Source organism: Kogia breviceps, chromosome 11, assembly GCF_026419965.1.
Source record: "Kogia breviceps isolate mKogBre1 chromosome 11, mKogBre1 haplotype 1, whole genome shotgun sequence".
Lineage (NCBI taxonomy): Eukaryota > Metazoa > Chordata > Mammalia > Artiodactyla > Physeteridae > Kogia > Kogia breviceps.
This window is the reverse complement of record NC_081320.1, coordinates 38,034,519-38,053,240: the sequence shown is the minus strand read 5'-3', so window position 1 is coordinate 38,053,240 and position 18,722 is coordinate 38,034,519.

Sequence of the window (18,722 nt, the reverse complement as noted above, 5' to 3'; positions counted from 1 at the left end):
TCCCTCACCCAGGGCCCCTCGCGAGGCTGCGCCGCTGGGTGGCCTGTGTCGACGGGCACAACCCCATCGCCCGCCCCTCTCAGACCCGCCGCCTCTGCCCGCCTGCCTGGCCCTGTGCAGCTTGCGACCCAGGGGGCCTCGAGGGTCCCCACGCACTCCGCCAGCGGCCTCTGCTGGGTCTGCTGCTCCTGCTGGGTCTGCTGCTGCGGCCGGTAACCCGTGTGCACACCACGCCGGCCACCTCCAGAACCCCAAGTCCACGGGTGCGCACGCGGGCCCTGATGCGGGACTTCCCGCTTGTGGACGGGTGGCTGCAGTGTGTGAGGGCTGCTTGGGGCCGTTGTGGGCCTAGCCTGGCCCTGGGCAGCAGAGGAGGTCCGGAGGTGTCCACACAAGCGTGGTGTGAGGCTCCCTCAGGCTGCCCCAGGCCAGGCAATGTATCCTGCCTGATCCCAAGACCTAAGGGGCCCACCCATTTGCCTTGACCTCCCTCCAGCCACAACGACATGCCCCTGGTCCTGAGGCTGTTGCACCACAATGGGCTCCAGGCTGTTAATCTAAGCAAGTTCAGCCACGGCCACACCACCTTGGACGGGATGAAAGACGGTCTCGTGGGTGCGCAGGCACCAAGGGGACACACAAGGTGTCCCCGTGGCTGCTGGGGAATAGTGGGGTAGTTTGGGGGCCTCCGAGACCACAGGTTAGTCACATTGGAACTATGTTACCATAGTGACCTAGAAAGTGCCATGCCATGGATGCTGGGGGCTACAGGGGTCACCGTGAGCCACCCTGACGGGCATCCAAGTACCACAGAAAAAAACAACGCGTCACAGGTGACTTCTGGGCACAGTGAGCGCTGTGCCAGCTGAGGAGGCGATGAGAAGCCCAAGGAGTTCCAAGCCCCAAACCAAGCCCTGGCCTTCCCTCACTTCTGGTCAGCCTACGTCCCACGCCAGACCCACCAACGGGATGCCGTGCGCCTCACCCCGGAGCAAATCGACCTCATCCGCCTCACGTGTGCCTCCTATTCTGCGCTGGAGCTTGTGACCTCAGTTAAAGGAACACGGGGGACTTCCCTGGTAGTCCAGAGGTTAGGACTCCACGCTTCCACTGCAGGGGGCTCGGGTTGGATCCCCGCTCACCGGGGAAGAGGCTCAGGTTCAAGGGCTCCTGCTTTGAACCATCTTCTACTCAACATGTAGAAAACAAAGCCTTGATCTGCCCTCCTAAGCCTTGTCCTCTCTCTCCAATTATGGAGTCAACAGACACTTACTGAGCCCCTAAGATATGTCAAGCACTGGTAGGCACTGGACATAACCTGATGAGACAGGAGGGAAAGGTTCAGTAGAACACAGGGTTATAGAAAAGGCACTTAAAAATGTGAGAAATTCAAACTGTGTATGGTGCTATGAAGGAGCAGTTATGTAAGGCTGTGGGAGTCTACGTCAGCAGGAAAGAGACGGATGCGGCTTGAGGAGGGCCTCCCTTAAGAAATAAACTCTGGGGACTACCCTGGTGGTGCAGTGGTACAGAATCCGCCTGCCAACACTATTTACGGTGGCCAGGACAGGGAAGCAACCGAAGTGTCCATCGAGAGACGAACAGATAAAGAAGATGTGGCACATATATACAATGGACTCTTACTCTGCCATAAAAGGAAATGAAACTGAGTTATTTGTAGTGAGGTGGATGGACCTAGAGTCTGTCATACAGAGTGAAGTAAGTCACAAAGAGGAAATCAAATACCGTATGCTAATACATATATATGGAATCTTAAAAAAAAAAAAAAAGTTTCTAATGAACCTAGGGGCAGGGCAAGAATAAAGACGCAGACATAGAGAATGGACTTGAGGACTCGGGGAAGGGGAAGGGTAAGCTGGGAGGCAGTAAGAGAGTAGCATTGACAAATATACAATACCAAATGTAAAATACCTGGCTAGTGGGAAGCAGCTGCACAGCACAGGAAGATCAGCTCAGTGCCTTGCAACCACCTAGAGGGGTGGGATCAGGAGGGTGGGAGGGAGATGCAGGAGGGAGGGGATGTGGGGATATACGTATGCATGCAGCTGATTCCCTTTGTTATACAGCAGAAACTGACACACCAGCGTAGAGCAATTATACTCCAACAAAGACTTTAAAAACGAAAACAAAGAAACAATCCACCTGCCAAGGCACGGGACATGGGTTGGCTCCCTGGTCCAGGAAGCTCCCACGTGCCGCGGAGCCAGTAAGCCCGCGAGCCCACGTGCCACAATTAGTGAGGACCGCGTGCTAAGAGCCCGTGCTCCGCAACATGAGAAGCCACTGCACTGAGAAGCCCATGCACCACAACGAAGAGTAGCCCCGGCTCACCGCAACTACAGAAAGCCCGCGCCCGGCAACGAAAACCCAACGCAACGAAAAATAAATAAATAAATAAATTCATTCATTAACCAAATAATCAAAAGTTATATTAAAAAAAGAAACAAACGAAAAGCAAAAATCTCTGCTGGGAATTCCCCGGTGCTCCGGTGGTCTAGTGGTTAGGACCCTGTGCCTCCACTTCAGGGGGCCCGGATTCAATCCCTGGTTGGGGAACTGAGATCATGCAAGCTGGCATCGCAGCCCAATTAAAAATGCAATAAAATAAAATATACCTAAATAAAACAAGAAAGCATCTCTGATTCAACGTCTAAAGGGTGAGAAGGTGTTTATCGGGCCAGTATGTGGGCAGAAAACGTTTCCCATTTCAGTAAGTAGCACCTCCATTTACCCAATTCCACATCCTTAACCCACATTCCCCACATCCAATTCATCACTAACTCCTATTCACCTCCAAGCCATCACTAACCTTCCAAATAGGACTCTAACTTGCCTGCTTTACTCCACCTCCAAGGCCACCACTGTGCACAAAGCCAGTCTCCTAATGAGTCTCCCCAATTCCAGTCCTGCCCCCTCCTAGCCACTCTCTTACACTAGCCAGTATGGTGTCTGAAAAAGGCATCTCTGCCAACCCCACTTCTCTCTTTATACCCTGCAATGGCTTCCCACCAAGTTTACGATCAATCCCAAACAGATGATGGACTGCAGGCTGAAAGACAACAAGGAGGTAGGGAGGGTGTCAGGTTAGAAAGAGGGATGAAGGGTCTGGACAAACAGCGAAAAGGGCTGAAAAGAAAATGATCAGCACTTGCACAACAGTCCTGATGCAGGCAGGAAAAATGCAGCAATAGTGAAGGCATACCAAGAGCCACTTTTGATTTCTGCAATGCCCTTTGCAGTTCCCCACGTGCTTCATTGATAACTGTGATTCTCAAACCTAGCTGTACATTAGAATCATCTGGGGACATTTGAAAATCTACCAATGGCCAGGCCTCACCCTAAGCCAATTACATCACAATATACAGTTCACTGGGGCAGGAATTTTGTCTGTGTCGTTCACTGGACATATGAAAAGTAAGTGGCACATACATGCTGCTCAGAAAATAGTTCCTGAATGAATGAAGGAAGGAAGGAAGAAAGGAAGGCACCACTATCACCTGAGATCCAAGGAAGAATTCTTTTCAAACCTTAGGGAGTCACCTGGCAATGACAGTTACCATGGCAGCCGTGGGAAACACAATACCAAGTGACACTAACACTCCCAGGAACCCACACTGGTTTCCACAGTAAGTAAACCTTTCTCGTTTCTAAAGGACTATACTGGGAAATACGCATCTCAGTAACAGCTTGAGGTTACTCAATGTCTGAGGTGAGCAGGAGGAAAAGACAAGGGCCTTACACACTATCGAAAGCCACGACAGGAAGAAACTAGGGGCCACGGGCAGAGACAGACAGGCTCCGACAGGCTCCAATCCCTGTGACATTCCGAGGTGATCCCATTGGAAGGGCTCGAGCACGAGAAAGCAGCCACTAACCAGCTACCCTGTCTCAGATATTTGGAGAAAGTCAATGCAAATACATACCTATGCATTATTCCTTTCTGATCATTCTTTCAGTGTATCCTTTCGGGCTTTGTGCAAAGCGATTCTTTCCTTGGTACCTGAAAAATGAGTGGCACGTGTCAACGGATGAAACATGTCAGAGCAGACCTCCAAGGAGCTCTGCAGCTCACGAACGAGGAGCTCCGAGTCCTGGGAAAGAATCGTGAAAGTAGTGTAGAATCACAAGATCTTAGAGCATCCTTTATATCAGCCTCCCCCCCTCTATCATATCACCAATCAGTGGGCATCAGCCTATACAGGAACTCTTGAACTCTGCAGTGACAGACAACCCAGCACTCTCTAGACAGATCAAGGCATTGCTCGTTGCTACAGCAGTCTATATCAAATTCACAATCTGACTCCCTGGCACCAATCACTCCCAGGCTGCCTTCTGGAATGGGACACCCCAGGGCACACCTCATCTCTTTTCCATCTGGCACATTTCCCAAACACATGAGGACAATGCTGTTCTTCCTAAAGATCTCTGCTCCCACGTCACCCTCCTAAATCACTCCTTCCTGTGTTTAGGACTTTCAGGAGCCCCCAAGGGTTTCGCACCCCAAGGACATGACAAGCATTGGCATCAACGTGCCTGCTACAGATTCTGGGAAAGGGGCAGGGCCACACAACAGTCTGGCAAATGTGACTGACTACCTGACGTGAGAGTACATCGGACAACCTCAGCCTCTCTTCAGTCCTCAGCCTCTATCCAAGGTTTCTCCATAGCACACTATTGACATTTTGGGCCAGCTCATTCTTTTGGGGTGGTGGGGAAAGGCTGTCCTGTGCCTTGTACGATATGGGGTACCATCCTGGCCTCTACCCACTAGATGCCTGCAGCACCGCCCCGACCAGATGTGAACCAAGGAAAATGTCTCCAGCCATTGTCAAACGTGCTGGGGGAAGGGTGAGGGCAAAATCACCCTCACTCAAGAGCCACTGCTCTATCCCATGGCGCTGTTCACCCATGAGTACTCAAAACGCTCTCCTCTGCTGGCTTAACAGCTAACCCTCCAGAAAGTCTATCGTGTATCAAAATGCTATGGGAAATTGAATAGTATTTATCTCTATAACGGTATCTCCTGACACCAAAGGAATACTCTTTCTCCAGAGGTTAAGAACCTCCCAGGTGCTTAATCCGCATTTACCTTATCTCCTACCCCAGGCACTGGAAATGACAGAAATGATCTGACACCCATTTTCGGGATCCGTTCAAGAAGTACCAGTAGTGTAAGGCTTTCTGGCAACCTGAACAACCGAACTCACGTAGAATATCCTGCCTGACCCTGGCTTTGTGAGACAAGCCGCAAACCTGTAGCAGGACCCTCCTCGCTGCTATTTACGGAATCGAGGTAGCTGACTGGAAAGCCGGTGGAGGTGAACAAGCCAAGAAAGCAGTGGGCTCAGCATGAGAAGCTGGAAAGGGTGACAAGGGAGGGGAGAATGAGCCTCAGCTGAAAAGAAAGGGGAAAAGTACCAAGCGATGAGTTCTCTTGACTGAAGAGAAGATACGCTGAAGGCCATCAGCTTGCCCTCGGGGCCGCCCTCAGCTCTCTGGGGAGCTCTAAGGGAAGGGTGAGCCTGGATCTAGGACTCCGGACTCCTGGTGTCGGCCCCCAGGCCTGATCATTCACTCAGACTCTCAATAAATAACTTGTATTCAAAGACCTTGCACGGGGACCCCATCTGGGAAAACATCGCCACACCCTCATAAGTTACAGGGGTTGACCCGAACTGGCCAAGCCATGACAGGAGCTGTGAGGGTGACAAAAGAGCATTGCAGGGATCCGACATCGGATCACCACAAGCCCTCCGTCCTCCTGGCTCCTAATGCCAGGGCCCCATCACCGTGTATCCTCGGACCCCCGTCCTGCCTCCAACGCGCACCCTTCCCCAAGGTTGGCCGGGACCTGGAGTCACCAGCCCCTGTTCGGACCTACCCACTTCGCCGCTGCTGAGCTCTACACATCCCGCTCCTTCCACACGCTTCGCCAATTCCGCGGCCCTGACTGAGCCGCGCCAGCCACCGACCGCCAGAACTTGGCGTGCCCGTGAAGTCACTGTCGTGCGCCTCTCCCGCAGCAAGGGGAATAGGGCTCTGGCACCCTGGCTGCGGCTCTTGTCGCTTGTGGCTCGGTTGCTTCTGGCGCTTCGCCGGGACCTCACGGTCCGCGGTCCAAACGAGCCCCGGCCCGTGGTGCGCATCCCGCGGGCTCTACAGTGGCAGCAGGAAGAGCAGCAGAGCGGGCAGCGGAGCCCCCCGCGACCGGTGCTGGTGCGACCCGGGCCGCTGCTGATCTCCGCGTGGCGGCCCCAGTTGAACCAGCCGGTACGCCTCACGGTGGGCCCTTGTCAGCCCGCGCCACTGGCTTCGCGCGGCTGGAAGAATCGCCGCGCCCACGAGGACCAATTCTCAACATGTAGAAAACAAAAATAAAGCCTTGATCTTCCCTCCTAAGCCTTGTCCTCTGTCTCCAATTAGGGATTCAACAGACACTTACTGAGCCCTAAGATATGCCAAGCACTGGCAGGCACTGGAGAAAAAATGATGAGGCAGGAGGGAAAGGATCAGTAGAACAGAGGGTTATAAAAAGGGAACTTACAAATGTCTGTGAAATTAAAACTGTGTATGGTACTCGAAAGGAGCAGTTACGTAAGGCTGTGGGAGTCTGTGTCAGCAGGGAAGAGACTGGTGGGGCTTGAGGAGGGCCTCCCTTAAGAAATAATCTCTGGGGACTTCCCTGGTGGTGCAGTGGTTCAGAATCCACCTGCCAGCACAATTTACAGTAGCCAGGACCGGGAAGCAACCTAAGTGTCCATCGACAGACAAATAGATAAAGACGATGTGACACATACATACCATAGAATATGACTCAGTCATAAAAGAAATGAAACTGAGCTATTTGTAGTGAGGTGGATAGACCTCGAGTCTGTCATACAGAGTGAAGTAAGTCAGGAAGAGAAAAACAAATATCGTATGCTACCACATATATATGGAACATATATATATATATATATATATATATATATATATGTATGTATATAAAGGTTCTCATGAACCTAAGGGCAGGGCAGGAATAAAGACGCAGATAGAAAATGAACTTGAGGACACGGGGAGGGGGAAGGGTAAGCTGGGACGAAAGAAGAGTAGCATTGACATATATACAATACCAAATGTAAAATACCTAGCTAGCGGGAAGCAGCTGCACAGCACAGGGAGTTCAGCTCAGTGCCTTTCGACCACCTAGAGGGTTGGGCACAGGAGGGTGAGAGAGAGAGACGCAGGAGGGAGGGGATATGGGGATATAGGCATGCATAGAGCTGATTCACTTTGTTACACAGCAGAAACTGACACACCAGGGTAAAGCAATTACACTCCAACAAAGATGTTTAAAAACAAAAACAAAAACAAACAATCCGCCTGCCAAGGCAGGGGACACGGGTTTGCACCCTGGTCCGGGAAGGCCCCACATGCCGCGGAGCCAGTAAGCCTGCGCGCCACCTCCCCCGAGCCCACGCGCCAGAACTACTGAGGACCGCGTGCATCATAGAGCCCATGCTCCGCAACATGAGAAGCCACTGCACTGAGAAGCCCGGGCACCACAACGAAGAGTAGCCCCTGCTCGCCGCAACTACCGAAAGCCCACGCGCGGCAATGAAGAACCAATGCGACCCAATATTCATTCATTCATTCATTCATTAACCAATTAATCAAAACTTATATTAAAAAAGAAAGAAACGAAAAGTAAAAATCTCTGCTGGGAATTCCCCGGTGGTCCAGTGGTTAGGACCCCGTGCCTCCACTTCAGGGGGCCCGGGTTCAATCCCTGGTTGGGGAACTGAGATCCTGCACCTGGCATCGCAGCCCAAATAAAAATGCAATAAAATAAAATATAACTAAATAAAACAAGAAAGCATCTCTGATTCAAGGTGTAAAGGGTGAGAAGGTGTTTATCGGGCCAGTATGTGGGCAGAAAACGTTTCCCATTTCAGTAAGTAGCACCTCCATTTACCCAATTACACATCCTTAACCCACATTCCCCACATCCAATTCATCACTAACTCCTATTCACCTCCAAGCCATCACTAACCTTCCAAATAGGACTCTAACCTGCCTGCTTTACTCCACCTCCAAGGCCACCACTGTGCACAAAGTCAGTCTCCTAATGAGTCTCCCCAAATCTACTCCTGCCCTCTCCTAGCCATTCTCTTACAGTAGCCAGTGCGGTGTCTGAAAAAGGCATCTCTGCCAACACCACTTCTCTCTTTATACCCTGCAATGGCTTCCCACCAAGTGTAGGATCAATCCCAAACTGATGATGGACTGGAGGCTGAAAGACAAGAAGGAGGTAGGGAGGGTGTCAGGTTTGAAAGAGGGATGAACGGTCTAGGCAAACAGCGAAAAGGGCTGAAAAGAAAATGATCAGCACTTGCACAACAGTCCTGATGCAGGCAGGAAAGAAAATGCAGGAAGAGTGAAGGAATACCAATAGCCACTTTTTATTTCTGCAATGCCTTTGCAATTCCCAAAGTGCTTCATCGATAACTGTGATTCCCAAACCTCGCTGTACATGAGAATCATCTGGAGAGATTTTAAATGCTACCAATGGCCAGGCCTCATCCCAAGCCAATTAAATCAGCATAGACATTTCACTGTATTGCATTTTATTCCCTGCCCCCAAACATCCATTTAGACCCAGGAGAAGGAAAAGGGGATGTGACTAGCAATAGAGAGAAATTTTCTGCACAACAATGGCCATGGCAAGCTTAGGCGCTTTGGGTGAAATCTCTCTGGGAAGAACTGGCAGTGGAAGAAAAAGCCAAACTGACACACAAGTATTGCCTGGTGTGCATTTCCAGCCTCTGCCTTCTTTCTCATCTCTTGGTGGCAGGTGGAGGAAGTGGAGAAAAGGTGAAACTTCTTTATAAACCGGCAGAAGGTTATAGCATCCTCTCACTATCTCTGCATAGGTTCTAGTCTCTGCAGCACTACAGAAGCTTTGCCCAAAGTAATGAACAGTTCAAAGTCAAATGTAATACTTTATCAGACGACTTAAAAATGCTTGCACACTGGAAAGAATTGCAGAGAACACAAATGGACCCAGAGCAACCTTTGCCAAAAGAGAATAGTGTGCTCAATGTACAGCCATAGCTCTTTTCCACATGAGCAAACAGTCAGGAGGATAAAGAACTTGGTCAAACTCACACAAGTAAGTAGGACAGAATCTGGTCTGTCTGTCCTAAGCGTTGTGTTCTTTAACCACCAGGCTAGCTTTTCTCAGATCTGATTCATGCATACTGTAACCATATACCTCTGTTTGCCTCGAAACTTCCCTGTTTATACGTATGCCTGCTGCCGTTTTAAATACGGCCCAGTTGGACTCCCCAAAGCAACCGAGAAGACACAATCATTTGGTCACTCTATACATGGACCACTGTGGTGGGGCTGCCCAGGAAGCTTATTTAAAAAGTGCAGCTTAGGGCTTCCCTGGTGGCGCAGTGGTTCAGAGTCCGCCTGCCGATGCAGGGCACACGGGTTCATGCCCCGGTCCGGGAAGATCCCACATGCCGCGGAGCAGCTGGCTCCGTGGGCCATGGCCGCTGAGCCTGCACTCCGCAACGAGAAAGACCACAACACTGAGAGGCCCACGCACCACATACACACACACACACACACACACACACACACACACACAGACACACACACACAAGTTGAAGCTTCCTGAGCCCTACTCCACATCTAGATAAGTTTTCTGAGGGTTGTCTCAAGAATCCAGGTACAAGTCTTTTTAAGTGCTTTTGTGGAACTCCCCAGGTGAGTCTCTCACTCTCCTAAGTTAAGAAACCATTTATTTGGCCTCCCCCAGGTGCCCAGCCAGGTCCTGTTAAGGTTGGAGTCCCCGCACCACATCACAGGGATGCTCCCAGCCAAGTGATCTCTGGAGCCTTGGAGAATCTGAATGGTCTCATGCTGGCCCACCTGCCACGACAAACCTCCTCCAGAGCATTCCCCTTAACACTTCACCTTCTACCACTCCCAAAGGCAGTCTGCTCCAATGAGGCCTGACTTTGTCTATCCTAAGGGGCACCCGCTGATTCAAGCACTTTAGGAGAACAAGGTGCTGTACTTCTCAACCAGGGTGGCCCAACCTCTAAAATGGTAGTCCAAGCAGTCTCTACCTCCTGGGCACATCCCCTCTGCAACAGCCCAAGTACACGAATGTCCCATCTTTGCTTTCTCAAGGTCGGCAACAGGAGTCCCCTCCTAAAGAAGGTCCTCTCTCATTGCCACACTATCCAAGGCTGCCCCAAATGTGCTTCCTCCCTGTGGGCCTGCTCAGGCTAAGGGCAGAGTCGTCTCTGAGTCGGACCAAATCGTCTTCATAACAACTCTTCACGGTGTTGACCATGTCTTTCACGGGGGCTGCTGCTGAGCCTTTCTCTCATCCTTTCATGGTGGAGAGAGAGAGGGGATTCTAATGATTCTTACCTCTAGGGGAGAGGGCGAGTGTCATGATTATGTGATCATTCGGTATGATGTCCTTTCGACAGGAATTTGTTTGGACTTTCACGTTAAAGTGGGCCCACCATTCCCACTTTGTGAGGTCATTCAGCACCCTCATTTTGCACCTTTAACATCTCTCTCAGTATCACCTTGGAAATGTTTGAAACGGCATGAGTTTGTCCTCACGTTCCTATCAGCTGGGAATCCGGGGCCCCAACATGAACCTAACCATTGAGCGCAACACCTCTCCACGACCTGTGTAACACTGGGTAGGCCCCTTCACCTCTCGGGTTTTTGAAGCCCTCGGGTGTAAAAATGGGAGGGTTCTATGAATCTATATTTGGGGCAGGACAAGGTCGAGAAGAGTGTGTCTCTGCTTTTATTCTTCCAAAATGGAATGTCTGCCCTCTCTTCCCCATGGGTCCACATGTCACTTGTCCTTCAGGCCCACTGCCAAGGAGCCTTCCCTGATTCCCCAGTCCACACAAATCTCTGCCTCTCAGGGTCAGGGCCGTACAACCTAGCTGCCTCCTAATGTTCATCTTGCCTCTCAAGCCGATCTCAGGATGTGGGTCTCTCTTGCCCTCCTGTGGCCCCTGGGGCTGTGCCAGCCCACCGGCATGCCCCACGTGGGGTGTCTACTAGACTAGGGCATGGATGGGGAGGCCCCGGCGTGAGGGCCCAGGCAGAGTACGTCTGCCTCCACCCTGCTCTCCTCCACAGAACTGCCCCTCCTCCTCAAGCCTGACCCCCAAGTCACAGGTTTCATACGATGACCTCACTGGCTAGTGAGGACCTCACAGTCCTTCTCACTGTTTCCATGGCAGTGTAACTGTGCAAACAAAGTTTGCTGCCCTCAGAGAAACTTCCCTACTGGTTCTCCACCAGAGACCAATCTCTTTGGTTGTCTGAGACAGAATGTGTGACCGGATCCTCTACACATATTCCAACCTGTGCTCTGTTCCCTGGCTGGGCGGTGCAGGAGGAACAGCGAGACCGGGCATCTGCGGAACAGGCGTGGGGTACACACAACCTCACCTGGCTGCCACATGTTTCTGTGGCTCTTGCCCACTACGTACACCTGAGTGCTTTCCCAGATGTAAGTAATACCAGTGACCTGGGACACCTTCAGGGTCCCACAGTGCTCACTGTTGAGGACAAGTGAAAGGTCAGCCCCGGACTAGTGTGCAGGAAGCTTCTGATCTTTATAAATATAGCCTTCCGCTTTGGGCTACAGGATGCTTCCATTCAGACCCTTTCTTGATGGGCCTCTTAGCAAAAGACAAGTGTGTTGTTGTGGGCAAGTGGTAAATGGAGCAGTTTGAGGAAGAGGGCCACTCTTGAACCACACCTTCAAACCCAGGCACCTCTGTGCTGGCACGGAGACATCGAGATCGGTCCCCTCAGACACATCCCATACTGAGCTGCTGAGTACTAGGGGAGACGGTGGTGCCATAGTCATGGGAAGGACGGAAGAACCAAGGGGCAGGGGGTGATGAAGTGCTAGTGAGACCGGAGGGCTGAGGAGATGGTGCCCCAGGAGGCTGGGTTGATGTGAGCCTAGATATGGTACCCAGAAGCCGGGTTCTGAGTCTCCTGTTCACTCTGCCTCAGTAGTGGACCTCGTGCTACTCTAGATACAAGGATCCCAGGGCGAGAGTTCAGTGTGTTTGAAACAGGCAGTATACATGGGGCCCAAGAGGGGTGGCCAAGGTGGGAGTGGTTCTGAACCAAGTTATATTAGATGATTGTTTTCGAAATCTTGAAAGGCATTTCCATGAAAGCCTCAGAAATGACAGACAGCAAGAAATGGTTGGTTTCTCTGTTGTGGAAGGGACAGATGGAGAGGATCATGAGTGCAATGACTTTCGGCTTCTACTGTTTTCCCTGGAAACGGTGAAGACACTTCCTCATGTGCTGCAGCCGTAGGCTCCAGGAATTGCCTTTGCAGCCAGTTTCCCTTCTCCAGGGACTCAGAGAGGTGATGGGCCAAGGCTGTGTTTTGGATGTCCAGGAGATGAAAGGTCTTCGGCCAGAAACTGGGAGAGACTTGAGACAGGGAAATCCTGCCAGGAGACTGTGTACAGCCGAAGGGACTGATCACTTCTGATTTTCTTTGCAGCAGCAGCGGCTCCCGTTTCTCCTCCGACACCTGGTCACTACCACGTCCTCTACCGGGGATGTGAAGAAACGCAGTTGGGCTGGCATGGGGAGACCTACTGCCTGGCTGGTGGCTACCGGGCCTACGGGGACGTTCCTTTGGCCACACCAGCAAAGGTGCAAGCCGAGAAGCCAGTCGCCAGACGAGCTCTGAAGAGAAAGTGTGCTCCGGAGGACTTGGACAAAGATCTCCGCTGCTCCAGACCAAAAATCCGGCGATTGCAGGAGTCAAGCAGCTTACTAGGATTACAAGGTGCTGTGATTCTCAAGCAGAGTGGCCCCACCTCTGGGCACATCCCCTCTGCAACAGCCCAAGTACACGAATGTCCCATTTTGGCTTTTGCAAGGTCGGCAACAGGGAGTCCCTTCCTAAAGAAGGTTCTCTCTCATTGCCACACTATCCAAGGCTGCCCCAAATGTGCTTCCTTCCTGTGGGCCTGCTCAGGCTAAGGGCAGAGTCATCTCTTTCCTTCTCTGAGTCGGACCAAATCGTCTTAGTAACACCTCTTCACGGTGTTGACCATGTCTTTCACCGGGGCTGCTGCTGAGCCTTTCTCTCATCCTTTCATGGTGGAGAGAGGGAGAGAGAGGATTCTAATGATATTTACCTCTAGGGGAGAGGGCGAGTGTCATGATTATGTGATCATTCGGTATGATGTCCTTTCGACAGGAATTTGTTTGGACTTTCACGTTAAAGTGGGCCCACCATTCCCACTTTGTGGGGTCATTCAGCACCCTCATTTTGCACCTTTAACATCTCTCTCAGTATCACCTTGGAAATGTTTGAAATGGCATGAGCTCTTCCTCACGTTCCTATCAGCTGTGAATCCGGGGGCCCAGCATGAACCTAACCATTGAGTGCAACACCTCTCCACGACCTGTGTTAACACTGGGGAGGCCCCTTCACCTCTAGGGTTTTTGAAGCCCTCGGGTGTTAAAATGGGAGGGTTCTATGAATTTATATTTGGGGCAGGACAAGGTCGAGAAGAGTGTGTCTCTGCTATTCTTCTTCCAAAATGGAATGTCTGCCCTCTCTTCCCCATGGGTTCACATGTCACTTGCCCTTCAGGCCCACTGCCAAGGAGCCTTCCTTGATTCCCCAGTCCACACAAATCTCTGCCTCTTAGGGTCAGGGACGTACAACCTAGTTGCCTCCTAACGTTCATCTTGCCTCTCAAGCCGATCTCAGGATGTGGGTCTCTCTTGCCCTCCTGTGGCCCCTGGGGCTGTGCCAGCCCACCGGCACGACCCACGTGGGGTGTCTACTAGACTAGGGCATGGGTGGGGAGGCCCCGGTGTGAGGGCCCAGGCAGAGTACGTCTGCCTCCACCCTGCTCTCCTCCACAAAACTGCCCCTCCTCCTGAAGCCTGCCCCTCAACTCACAAGTTCCATACGATGACCTCACTAGCTAGTGAGGACCTCACAGGCCTTCTCACAGTTTCCATGGCAGGGTTACGATGCAAACGTGCTGCTGCCCTCAGAGATACTTCCCTACCGGTTCTCCACCAGAGACCAATCTCTTTGGTTGTCTGAGAGAGAATCCCTCACCAGACCTTCTGCATTTACTCTAACCTGTCCTACGTTCCCTGAGAGGGCAGTGCACGAGGTACACTGAGACCAGGCATCTGTCCAAGAGGCATGGTGTACGCACAACTTCCCCCGGCTGCCACATGTTCCCTGGGGCTTGCCCAGCACATACACCTGAGCACTTTCCCAGCTGTAACGAATACCAGTTACGTGGGACACCTTCAAGGACCCACAGTGCTCACTGCTGAGGACAAGTGAAAGGTCATCCCTGGACAAGTGTGCGGGAAGGTTCTGATCTTTATCAAAGGAGCCTTCCCCTTTGGGCTACAGGATGCTTCCATTCAGACCCTTTCCTGATGGGCCTCTTAGCAAAAGACAAGTGCGTTGTTGCTGGCGAATGGTCAATGGAGCAGTTTGAGGAAGAGGGCCACCCTTGAACCGCACCTTCAAACCCAGGCACCTCTGTGCTGTCGTGTAGACATCTAGCTCGGTCCCGTCAGACACATCCCATACTGAGCGGCTGAGTACTAGGGCCGACGGTGGTGCCCTATTGATGGCAGGAACGGAAGAACCAAGGGGGCGTGATGAAGTGCTAGTGAGACTGGAGGGCTGAGGAGATGGTGTCCCAGGAGGCTGGGTTGATGTGAGCCTAGACATGGTACCCAGAACACGGTTCTGAGTCTCCCGATCACTCTGCCTCAGTATGTGGCCTTGTTCTTATCGAGATAAAAGGATCAGAGGACTAGAGTTCCGTGTGGTTGAAACAGGCACTGTAAAAATGGGACCCAAGAGGGGTTGCCAAGGTGGGAGGGGTTCTGATCCAATTTACATTAGATTATCTTTTTCCAAAACTTGAACGATATTTCCATTAAAGCCTCACAAGTGACAGACTGCAAGAAATGTTTTCTCTGTTGTGGAAGGGAGAGATGGAGAGGATCATGCTTGCAATGACTTTCGGGTTCTACTGTTTTCCCTGGAAAAGGTGAAGGGACTCCCTCATCTGCTGCAGCCGTAGGCCCTAGGAATCGCTTTTGCAGCCAGGGTCCCTTCTCCAGGGACTCAGAGAGGTGATGGGCCAAGGCTGTGTTTTGGATGTCCAGTAGATGAAAGGTCTCTGGCCAGAAACTGGGAGAGACATGAGAGAGGGAGATTCGGCCAGGAGACTGTGCACAGCAGAAGGGACTGATCACTTTTGATTTTCTTTGCAGCAGCAGCGGCTCCCGTTTCTCCTCGTACAGCTGGTCACTGCCACGTCCTCAACCGAGGGTGTGGGGAAACGCAGTTGGGCTGCCATGGGGAGACATACTGCCGCGCTGGTGGCTACTGGGCCTACGGGGATGTTCCTTCGGCCACGCCAGCAAAGGTGGAAGCGGAGCAGGAGCCAGTCGCCAGACGTGCGCCCAAGAGAAAGCGCGCTCCGCAAGAGTCGGACGAAGATCTTTGCTCCCGACCCAAAATCCGGCGATTGTAGCATGGTGCCAGGAGGCGGACTCCACAGAATCTTGCTGGCTGAGCCATTCTCAAGAGAGGGCCATGGCAAAGCTCACAAGGTTACCACCCGCCCCCCGCCAACGCACCATTTCCTGCCCCCGAAGCAAGAACAGGATGGAGAGTCAAGCAGCACGCACCCTGCCCCGAGGTTCACATGCTCCTTTATTCCCAGCCCCTTCTGTCCCCAGTGGGGTCCCCTAATGCTCGGCAAAGTGTTTTTCTGTAACAGATTTCTAAAGGTCGCCACAGCTCAGACTTAGGTCACTACCCCTGTGCTGGGCACTCCTGCCACCCGGGAAAGGTTCCAAAGGTGGAGCAGCTCCAGGGGGTGCCAACGATCAGAGCAAAAACTTGAGAGGCTGGGGATGAAGGAGTTTGGGCACAGTCCCTAAAGCATCTCAGTGGTTGAGCTTCTGTGAGAAGGCACATCCCCACTGTGTGGGGAGGTGGTGGGGGGAAGGGGTCCCTAGAGGAGGCAGCTAGGGGGAGGGCCTGAGGCTGGAAATGGGGAATGGCGTGCGGCCTCTGAGCGAGCACAGGCACTTAGCCCTTGAGGTTTCTGGGAAAGCTAGAGCCACAAGGGCCACGAGAGAAGGCAAGTGGAGCAGCAGAAGCCAGGTGCCAGATCTCTCCTCAGAACCTATACTTCTCCACGAGGCCGGGCCTTCCACGCTGAGGTAGGAGCGATCCTGGCCAGAAGGACAGCCAGCGGCAGCTCTGGGAGGAAGGGTGCTGCACTGGGGGCTCTGCTGCCATGGAAATGACTTCAGTTCCTTCCACTCAAATACCGTACGGACTGGGTTCCTGCTCTGGTGAGTACAAGGGTCACTGACTCTCCCCAGAAGGTTGTTCAGTTCACATCCCCAAAGTCCCTCTATTCGGGCCCTGGGGGGGTGTAGCAACTCCTGAGGGCGCTCTTTCCTGAGGCTGGCTGACCGAAGTGGGGGAGGTTCCTGATAGGTCCCAGGTGCTGGTTGAAGTCCCCAGAGAATGGTCATGAAGGCTGGAGAGTCCAGTAGGTGGAGAGAGAAGGCCGGGGGCAGAGGGCCCCTACCTGAATCCAGAGCTCACAAGGTTATTACCCCCCACCATTTCCAGAAACTATCTCTTCCCCCATACCAGCCCCAATGGCCCGGTACCGGGAAACCGGGAGCCCAGAGCACTTGTGGCCACACAGACACTCGCACGCAGCCCTCGGCGTGGGAGGGGCCTGCTGCAGGCGGATGGGGACGAGGTGTGCTCCCGAGAGGCCTTGGACTGAAAGTGGCCCCCTGAGAGAAGCACCCCAGCTTGGACAGGAAGTTTAGAGGCAGGGGACAGCAACCTAGGGCGCCCCCTCGGAGCAGTGGGAGTGGGAAGAGGGCCGGGGGCAGAGGGCACCCGCGATGGGAGGCCAGTGGGCTCTCAGCAGAGGCCAGCTGAGCCCGCGGGACCTGCCTCTGAGCAGGGGCCGGGAGGGCAGTGCTGCCCTGTGGCTTCCGGGCTTCGTGGATCACGGCTCTCCGCACACGGGTCGTAGGGTCCTCTGACCCTGTATCGCCTCCCTCACCCAGGGCCCCTCGCGAGGCTGCGCCGCTGGGTGGCCTGTGTCGACGGGCACAACCCCATCGCCCGCCCCTCTCAGACCCGCCGCCTCTGCCCGCCTGCCTGGCCCTGTGCAGCTTGCGACCCGGGGGGCCTCGAGGGTCCCCGCGCACTCCGCCAGCGGCCTCTGCTGGGTCTGCTGCTCCTGCTGGGTCTGCTGCTGCGGCCGGTAACCCGTGTGCACACCACGCCGGCCACCTCCAGCACCCCAAGTCCGCGGGAGCGCACGCGGGCCCTGATGCGGGACTTCCCGCTTGTGGACGGGTGGCTGCAGTGTGTGAGGGCTGCTTGGCGCCGTTGTGGGCCTAGCCTGGCCCTGGGCAGCAGAGGAGGTCCAGAGGTGTCCACACAAGCGTGGTGTGAGGCTCCCTCAGGCTGCCCCAGGCCAGGCAATGTATCCTGCCTGATCCCAAGACCTAAGGGGCCCACCCATTTGCCTTGACCTCCCTCCAGCCACAACGACATGCCCCTGGTCCTGAGGCTGTTGCACCACAATGGGCTCCAGGCTGTTAATCTAAGCAAGTTCAGCCACGGCCACACCACCTTGGACGGGATGAAAGACGGTCTCGTGGGTGCGCAGGCACCAAGGGGACACACAAGGTGTCCCCGTGGCTGCTGGGGAATAGTGGGGTAGTTTGGGGGCCTCCGAGACCACAGGTTAGTCACATTGGAACTATGTTACCATAGTGACCTAGAAAGTGCCATGCCATGGATGCTGGGGGCTACAGGGGTCACCGTGAGCCACCCTGACGGGCATCCAAGTACCACAGAAAAAAACAACGCGTCACAGGTGACTTCTGGGCACAGTGAGCGCTGTGCCAGCTGAGGAGGCGATGAGAAGCCCAAGGAGTTCCAAGCCCCAAACCAAGCCCTGGCCTTCCCTCACTTCTGGTCAGCCTACGTCCCACGCCAGACCCACCAACGGGATGCCGTGCGCCTCACCCCGGAGCAAATCGACCTCATCCGCCTCACGTGTGCCTCCTATTCTGCGCTGGAGCTTGTGACCTCAGTTAAAGGAACACGGGGGACTTCCCTGGTAGTCCAGAGGTTAGGACTCCACGCTTCCACTGCAGGGGGCTCGGGTTGGATCCCCGCTCACCGGGGAAGAGGCTCAGGTTCAAGGGCTCCTGCTTTGAACCATCTTCTACTCAACATGTAGAAAACAAAGCCTTGATCTGCCCTCCTAAGCCTTGTCCTCTCTCTCCAATTATGGAGTCAACAGACACTTACTGAGCCCCTAAGATATGTCAAGCACTGGTAGGCACTGGACATAACCTGATGAGACAGGAGGGAAAGGTTCAGTAGAACACAGGGTTATAGAAAAGGCACTTAAAAATGTGAGAAATTCAAACTGTGTATGGTGCTATGAAGGAGCAGTTATGTAAGGCTGTGGGAGTCTACGTCAGCAGGAAAGAGACGGATGCGGCTTGAGGAGGGCCTCCCTTAAGAAATAAACTCTGGGGACTACCCTGGTGGTGCAGTGGTACAGAAT